Genomic DNA, 9,718 nt, shown 5'->3' on the forward strand with positions numbered 1-9,718 from the left:
ATCTCCCCGATGAAAATGAAAATGAAAAACGGAAATGGATGAAAGTGGAAAGTGAGAAAAAATTACAACAGCAAAAGATAAATGCAATATTCCATACGCCAGGGTTACTTTCTCTCTCTCTCTCTCTCTCATGAGAGAGAGAGAGAGAGAGAGAGAATCACCTATATTTTGCTAGCTTAAGTTGAAATATTAGCCTTACATGCTTAGAGGTTCTATAATTTTTTTCAAAAACGTAACATTTTAGCTTGGTTTGAAAACACAATAGTACTCTGAAAACATTATGAATATATATATATATATATATATATATATATATATATATATATATATATTATATATATATATTTATATATATATACACGTATATATATATATTCTTTATATATATATATACACATATGAGACTATGTATATGTAAAGATATATAAATATATACATACATATATATATATATATATACATATTTATATATATATATAATATATTATATTACTATATATAATATGTGTGTGTGTGTGTTTGTGGTGTTCATGTATATATTTATATCTTTACTATATACATAGTCTCATACATTTTCTAGTAACAATATAAATATTAAAAAGTAAATTTATTTCAGCCTACGATTGTCAATAAAGTTCTCTTCTTATTGTAGGAATTTCATGTATGATATACAACTTGTCAATACTGGTCTGACTATGTCATCTTTTGATATGTTAATTGAGTAAAAAAATTTACATACGAATTAAAATCTTCTGGTGAGGCCACAAACTTAACAGACGAAATTCGTTTTTTCTTTTCATTTATACATATAGCTTTCAGTAGAGAATCTTTAGCTTTTTTAATTAAAAGCGGTACATTCACACTACATCTATATATCTATATATATATATATATTATATATATATATATATATATATATATATATAATAGACATATATATGTGTGTGTGTGTGTGTGCGATTCTACGTTTGTGGCGTAGTGCATTTGTGCAGCAGAAAATCATGTTTGCAAAATATCCCCAGTAATCATTTGTAGTACGTACAGTAAAATGGTAGTTGGGCCGAGAAACATTTCCATTTATTATTGTCAGCAAAGTAATGAAAACAGTTGTTTACATGTCAAGAGGAAATGGAATATAATATTTTTCAAATATACCTATTTTCACTTTGGGGAGAATGAATTACCTACTCAAATACTGCTAACTGTTGATGTTGCTACAACTGTATTGCAATTGCTGGAAGTCACAGTTGCCATTGAGTTGTGCATGTGATTTTCTATAAGACTTCGCTGAGAATGGTCTATATTTTATATCGCCAGAAAAAATTTAAAGTTCGTGGGAATTTCGATGTCATAGCATAAAGGACAAATTGCATTTGAAACACCAAAAGCAAAACGTGCGTTATATTCCAAAGGGCGATCCATATTAGAGCATTTTTCAATTTGGGATCAGATTATTCTGTGTACAATCCATTTCTGGCTTTTTATTATTTTTTCCCCTCCACCGATATCATTTTGCACTGACAAATCCTCCTCCTCCTCCTCCTTTCCCCCCAAGTTTACAGAAAAAAAAAGGAAAAAAATTTTATGCCCCGTACTTTGGAAGAGCTCTATAAAGCGATGAAGTTATTGGAATGCAAATTGAATCCAAACAGAAGCGAGTGTGTGTTTTATTATGTTCCACCGATAGACGTTCCAACAAAAGGCTGAGGCTGAGGATGTCGAATTGGGTCTCCCCCCCCACTCGCACCCTCTACACTCACTACCGCCCTTTTACCTCCCGTTTTTTTTTTTATCCTTCTCCTCCCTTCATTTTTCTTACAGCGTCGGCTCCCTTTTATATCTCCGCCCGCTTTGAAGTCGTTCCGGCCCTCAGAATGTAACGGAATATTAAAGGTGACTTTTCCCTATCGAATGGAATCGTTTCTCGTGGGCGGCGAGCCGAGCAAGCACCGTGAGGGCGCTTTCAGCTTTTCAGTGTGGAAGGGTTGGTCAGCAAGATCTCTGAGAGCTCCATAAAAGAAAGCAGATGAAGCACTGGGGTTTAAATTGTTACTATTATTAATATTCGGAAAATGAACCCTATTCATATGGAACAAGCCCACCACAAGATGCCATGGACTTCAAATTCAAGCTTCCAAAGAATAATGTGTTTATGAGAAAGATGTAGCAGAAGGTAACAGGAAATAGAGAGAGAGGACCTTTAGATACGTATAGTTACGGTGAGCCATTTGAGGTGCACTAACGACACCATATTTGTTCGAGGTACCTTTAACTGTGACTCAGAAGATACTTTATATTATTGCCGTAAAAATTGACAAATAGACTTTATTAGATTTTTTTCCAGTACATCGAAACCATTGCACTACGAAGCACATATTGTGATCGGAGTTCAGTTATCGGAGCTGGGTTATCGAAGCCTGGTTATCAGAAGCTTGGTTATCGAAGCCTGGTTATCAAAAGCTTGGTTATCGAAGCCAATTTATGTAAAACTTAATTATCGAAGCTTGGTTAACAGAAGCTTGGTTATCAGAGGCTTGGTTATCAGAAGCTTGGCTATCGAAGCTTAGCTATAAAATCTTGGTTATCGAAGCCTGGTTATAGAAACTTGGTTATCAGAAACTTGGTTATCGAAGCTTGGTTATCAGAAGCTTGGTTATCAAAAGCTTGGTTATCAGAGGCTTGGTTATAGAATCTTGGTTATCGAAGCCTGGTTATAGAAGCTTGCTTATCAGAACCTTGGTTATCGAAGCTTGGTTATCAGAGGCTTGGTTATCAGAGGCTTGGTTATCATAGGCTTGGTTATCAGAAGCTTGGCTATAAAATCTTAGTTATCGAAGCCTGGTTATAGAAGCTTGGTTATCAGAACCTTGGTCATCGAAGCTTGGTTATCAGAAGCACGATTATCGAAACTAGGTTATCAAAAGCTCGGTAATCAGAACCTTGGTTATCGAAGCTTGGTTGGTTATCGAAGCCTGGTTATAGCACTAACGTTCGTGACCGAGTAGTTTCCATATCAACTCGTCTATTTGTACAGAGAGACAAGTCGGCTCGACTTAAAGGTGATCCATGAACGCCGTTAGTGCGAGTGGACCTCTCAAAGCAACGATGAGGGAGCGGGGGGGGGGGGGGGGAGAGAGAAAGAAAGAGGAAAACGAGAGAGGGGAAAAGAACGAGAGAGAGAGAGAGGGGGTGGGGGGGGGGGGAATTTCAAAACTGTATCAACAATAGCGCTAAAAAATATGTTTAAACTATTCAGTGTAAAATAATGAATCTTCATCGTGCAAAATGTCAAGTTTCCACGAGAGATTATTCGTTAAATCACATTCTCTAAACAAGGCAGAGAGAGAGAGAGAGAGAGAGAGAGAGAGAGACCTCTAGTTCGGGTTGTCCCAGGTCCCTCAGTGTGAGGCACCTCTAATGTCTAACAGAGAATTGCTAATGAATGTATATTCTGCATCTTCCAATCTTGGATGGTCTGAGATGCAGCTTAGATTTTTGTCGAGCTTATTCTTAAACACATCTACGCTCATTCCTTATATATTCCTCAGATGAGCTGGCAACGCATTGAATAGACGCTGCATTGATGCTGATGTGTAGTGGATTAATGTTCTGTGTGCTTTCCTTATTTTTCCTGGTATAGTTTTGGGCACTATTAATCTACCCCTGCTTGCTCTTTCTGATATTTTAGCTCCATGATGTTTTCAGCAATTCCTTCTATCTGTTTCCATGCTTGTATTATCATGTAACATTCTCTTCTCCTTTCTAAACTATATAATTTTTAAAATTGTAGTCTTTCCCAGTAGTCAAGATCTTTAACTTCTATTCTATCTGTAAAAACCTTTGTACACTCTCTATTTGTGCAATATCCTTTTGGTAGTGCGGGTACCATATCATATTGCAATATTCAAGTGGACTACGAACATACATTTTATAAAGCATAATCATGTGTTCAGCTTTTCTTGTTTTGAAGAGCCGTAACAACATTCCCATTTTCGCTTTGCATTTTGTCAATACAATTGCTATTTGATCATTGCATGACATGTTCCTATTCAACATCACACCAAGGTCTTTAACTGCTACCTTATTAGTGATTTTCTCATTATTAGGTCCCCTATATGCATATACCTTTCCTTCTTTATCTCCATAATTTATTGATTCAAATTTATCACTGTTAAACACCATCCTATTTACCTCTGGCCATTCATATACTTTGTTAAGGTCTCTTTGTAGCGAGCTCCTATCTTCATCACAAGTAACTTCTCTACTTATTCTTGTGTCATCGTAACACCGTACCTTGTGGCACACCGGATATTACCTTAGCTTCATCCGATTTCTCATCATTTGCAATAACTATCTGTTTTCTGTTGTGTAAAAATTCTTTTATCCATCTTCCTACTTTGTCCACTATATTATGTTTTCTAATTTTCTATAATTACTTGCCTCTAGTCTTGATCCACTTTTGAAAGTAGGGGTAATATATACTAATTTATGCTTATCATAAATCTTGCCTGAATCTACACTTTGCTTTTAATAATATTGCAAGCGGCTTTGCAATAGAATGAACTACTTTCTTTAACAAAATGGCAGCGACACCATCTGGTCCAGCTGCTGACCCATTTTTAATTTCATTAATAGCCTGCACAATATTGGCTTCATTAATATTTGCCTGATATATATTCACTGCTTTCATCCCTTATTTCTGTATCATTATCTGCATTATCAATTCTAGGGGTAAATTCTCTTTTTTATCTTTCTGCTAATATGTTGCATATTTCCTTTTTTTCCATTCGTTAATCTCCCTTCATTTCTTTAAGGGCCTATTCCTATTCTTCTTTTATTCATCTTTTTCACATATGAATACAATAGTGTGGGGTTTTGCTTGATATTTACTAGGGTTTTTTCTTCAAAGTCCCGTTTTTCATTTTCTTTTGATTGTATAATCTTCTGTTCTGCATTTTCTATCTTACTTTTTAATTTCATCACTTTCCATGCATTCTTTTCTTTTGCAAGACCTTTTTCCCCACTTTCTCATTTTCTGGAACAAGATCCTTCTGTCTCTTAGTATGCATGACTGATGTTTACTTTTCTTCTTCGGTATATATTTATCCACTACTTTCTCTAATATTTTATATAATATATCCATATTTACCGGTATATCATCACTTACGAATATGTTATCCCAATCTTTGTTTTATTTTTCATTTATTTCCACATCTTTCCCACTTTTTCATCCCTTGCTTATCTCTGTTTTCACTTGCTTTGGAATGGACTGTTAATTCTATGACATTATGGTCTGAAATACTCGCATTATAAACTATTATTTCTTTAACATAATTCACCTCGTTCACAAATACTAGGTCTAAAATATTTTCTCTTCTTGTTGGTAGGTGATTTATTTGTTGAATGTTGTATTCTAGTAGTATATCTAATAGCTTTTCGAATTGCCTCTTATCTTCTGCACTACTATTACTCTCTTTTCTATATGTATAAATACATCCAAAATCTACTATTCGTTCTTACCAATCTACGAAAGGAAAGTTAAAGTCTCCAGATAGAAGAATAGTTCAGTCTTTGTGATTTCTACATATATAATCCAATTTTTCTATTACTGTGTCAAACTCTTTAGTATTAGGGGGTCTATATATTACGATGCTCATCAATTTTTCAGATTCAAATTCTACCGCTATTGATTCACATTCTGAGTTACAATATTTCTCATATATGTCTCTCCCATATATCTAGTTCCCCCTTGATTCCTATTTTTTCTATCAGATCTATAAGTTTGGAACCTGTTTATCTGATCACCATTACCAGTCTCTTGGGAATACCAGGTTTCACTTATATTCATTATATCTATTTTTTTTCTGTTTGAGTTAGTTCTTCTAAGAACTCTAATTTTCTTTTTGAGTTACTCGTAACTAAACCCTGTGCATTCATCATTATGATGGTTTACGTGTTGTCCCCATCATTTAATATGGGCAATAATAAGGATTTTCCCATGTCTCTTTACTGTTCTGTTATGTTGTTCTTTTCTTCATTTCCAGAAATTCTGACATTAAAAAATCCAACTTTTCCAATATATTTGATCTTCCGTCTTCATAATTATTCATTTTGTGTATGAATCTACAATTTTCTCTGTATCTGCACCATCCCCTGGCATCGTATATACAGTGTTTGTTCCTTGCACTGTATCTTGGAGCTGATGCTTGCATTCTCGATGCTGACATTCCATAGCGCAGTCATGGCTAGATTTTTTCCTTCACCTCATGTTCTTTGTTCCTTTCTTTATGTTTCTTTTTTATTTTGGATTTTATTATTCAATCGATTTTGATTCATGGCTACAGGTTGCATATATTTACATTTTTTGTTGAGCTTACATCCTTTTCCTTCTTTTAAGTTTTTGCATATTTTTGGATGTAGATCTCTGCATTCATCCTTATAGCCGTCTAGGTATGCACATTTGCCATAAATCTTATAATTGTGACATACCTTGGGATGTTTGTAGTAACATCTTTCACCGAATCTGCAATTCCCTCTTTTCAAAAGGGTGCAGCCTGTCTTTGTTTTCTTTTTTTTCTTTTTCTTTCCCATCAGTATGAAGATCTGGGTAAAGCCTCTTCAGGATTTTATTTTGTGTTGTCATGTCGTAATGTATTTCATCGTATGTATGCTGCTTGATTGCCTCATAAGTAGTATCTATGAATATCTCTGCATCCATACTCTTGTTCCGCTCTTGTTTTCGTTATTTTGTTTCTATAATTTCAGTTTTATTTCATTCTTTTTCGTTTTCCTCTTCTTCCTGATCCTCATCTTCTTCATCCTCTACTATTTACACATTAAGTCTCGATTTAATAACATTATCTATCCATGATAGACATGTTTAGCAAAATACTCTTGTATGCTTACTTGTATTTTCCTGGACTTTTGCACATTGAGGATGCATGGGTATGTTGCATGCATAGCATTTCCTGATCAGGTTTTGTGGATTTACAATGCTATACCACACCTTACACAGTTTGCATACTTTAGGCATTCTTTTTCCTATTGCATCAATTAGTATATTCTCAATGTTTACCCTTTTAATTTTCTTTGTCGGAATGTGTTGATTGATGTAAATTTTCATTATAAGTCTCTTGACAAATTGAATTTTATTTGGTACTCCTTCAGTTATTTTCATAATATTTTCTGCTGACCTGTTCCAGTTTGAAGGATTATATCCTTCCAATATGTCTATGAACAATTTTGCATCTTTTTGGTTAGGGCTGTTATTAATCTCATAGATGAGAAATGCCAGCTCCCTTCCTGCTAACTCATCATATTGCACATCTGCAAGGCAAGCGAGATTTCGCCATTGCTTTCCACAGTTGGTGCTTACAGCCATCCTGATCGAATTTACAATAATTCACTCGATAAACTAACTTAGTAGATGCTTTATCCTACTATTTTCAGACAAATCTTATCACAGGGAAATTGCGAACACTTATAGATATAATTCGGTTTCTAGTTGTATGTTAAACGTGTGATATCAGTTGATTAATCGGACTGTGCACAGGTATGTCTCACCAAGCAAAATGGCACTATGAGAGAGAGAGAGAGAGAGAGAGAGAGAGAGAGAGAGAGAGAGAGAGAGAGATTTAAAAACCATAATAACATCAGCAATGAAAAACAGGTTTAAAACTTATTCAATCCTAGAATAATGATGCTTCTTCATGCAAAATGTCAAGTGTCTCAGACAATTCGCTAAATGACGGTGCTCACGATTCCAAATCTTGCCACGATTTCTATAGATTCCTGGAATGCATCTTGGAATAGCTAATCCAAAGACTGATTTAAATCGTCTGAAGGTTTTCCTGGATCATTGGAACATAAAAGGAATGGTCTTAAAGTGCGGGGACGGGGGGTGAGGGTTGCAAGAATTTTGCTTTAAAAAATTAATACCCTGTGATAATCACAAACTAAGAGACAAATTCCATTCGAGAATGATTGATAAGTATCTTCATCATAAATGCTATGCCTGATAACCCTAGTGTTTAGGTATTACAATTAATGTTGTTAAAGAAGAAGGGAACATACAGTCTGGAATGCATATGAGGTGTAATAGTTTTTCTGTCTATACATAATTCATTAATTAAGCATGTCTTAGTTTTACCAGACCACCAAGTTGATTACAGCTCTCCTAGGGCTGGCCCGAAGGGCTAGATTTCTTTTGTGTGGCTATGAACTAATTGGTTTCTTAGCAACGGGACCTACAGCTTATCGTGGTATTCGAACAACATTACATCGAGAAATTAATTTCTAATCAATAGAAATAAATTCCTCTGATTTCTCACTGGCAGCCGCGGGAAGCAAACTCGAGCTACCAGATTGATAGTAAAGTAAGGAACCCACTCGTGCAGTGAGGAACTATATATATATATGTTGTGTATGTATATATATATATATATATATATATATGTGTGTGTGTGTGTGTGTGTGTGTGTATTTATATATATATATTATATATATATGATATATATATATATATCTATATATATATATATATATATAATAGTAAAAAGTGAATTTTTGTTTGAGTGTACATTTGTACTCCTCTGTGCTCAAAAGAAATCTGCATCGTTTGACCGATCTGGACAAAATTCGGCACGTGGCCATCATTTGACCCAAATGAAGTTATTGGGGTAGGTTTCAAACCCGTACCCCCTACCCTTTCCCCATCTTCCTTTGTAACTTGTGTGATAACCGCTTGACCGATATAGAAAAATTTGGCATGCGGATATCATTTGACCCAATTTAGACAATAGGGTAAAGTTTCAAAACCATACCCCCTTTCACCTACAAAAATTTTTTTTTACTAAATCATAAGTCAGAAGACAAATTTGAGGTTTAAACTCTATTCTATCATCGATTGTAATACTTGGGATTAATCATTAATTTCGTATCCAGTTACACAAACGAGAGAAAGAGAGAATTAGGTAAACATAGTGATACGCAAGGAAAAAATATACCGAAATATCAATGTGGTGGATATCACTCTGACGTTCATAGTCGAATAAAATCTTTGGCAACAACCCGAGGAAAATATACGTAGTAACATTATTCGTCGAATATTTTCCTGACGTTGTGTTTCTTCCTTGCCACTGCCTCTTAAGTACGAAAGTTTATGCCCCTGGCCGACTGCATAATTTTACACCCATCCAAATCTGATATATAAAGCTGAGGGTCGGACTATGAATGTATGTATGTATATTTCTATGTTCGCTATAGACGGCGAAACTACTGGACAGAATGGAACCAAAGTCTAACCATATCAGTAGATTTTATGGGGGATGGTTTTTAGCCGGGTGACGATTTGATCCGGATATCGGGCATGCTAATTTCTTTATTATTATTCGTGGAGAAAAACGAAAGCATTATTCAAATATAACTTTTCACAAGGATTCCAAGTATGCTCTTACTTTTCTTCTAAGATGAAAAATAACGATGATATTAGGGGAGTCCTGCTTTAATCCGAATACCCAGCCAGATATCCGGCCATATCTTCTTTAATATTAGTTGTAGAGAAAAGATAAAAAAAATTTTCTGATACAAAATTTCACGAGGATTCCAAATATGCTCTTACTTTTCTTCTACGATGAAAGATAATGATAATATTACGGTTCAAACAATGCCGGCCTACGGCTGCCCGCCGCCAAGCGCCCCCGAGCAGGCTAGTATCAGA

This window comes from Macrobrachium nipponense, chromosome 20 (assembly GCF_015104395.2).
Source record: "Macrobrachium nipponense isolate FS-2020 chromosome 20, ASM1510439v2, whole genome shotgun sequence".
NCBI lineage: Eukaryota > Metazoa > Arthropoda > Malacostraca > Decapoda > Palaemonidae > Macrobrachium > Macrobrachium nipponense.